Here is a 264-nt window from a genome sequence, read left to right on the forward strand (position 1 = left end):
TTAATGCCCAGATAGTGTAGGTCCCCTGATTATTATATATGTATATTTTTTTTTACTTTAGATTGGAAAGAACTGAATTAAACTCTAAGTACTGTTTTGGCCTCATTTTGGACACCCTCCCTGCAAGACAAAGAGACAAGATGAACGGTGCGAGCACGACAGAGAAAGGAACAGACCAATGAGGAGCCCAACACTTCTCCCTCCCATTTATAGCACAGCACTGATCACTGTTAACACTAATCACTGCTATTCCTTACGTAGTCT

This window comes from Penaeus monodon, chromosome 20 (genome assembly GCF_015228065.2).
Source record: "Penaeus monodon isolate SGIC_2016 chromosome 20, NSTDA_Pmon_1, whole genome shotgun sequence".
NCBI lineage: Eukaryota > Metazoa > Arthropoda > Malacostraca > Decapoda > Penaeidae > Penaeus > Penaeus monodon.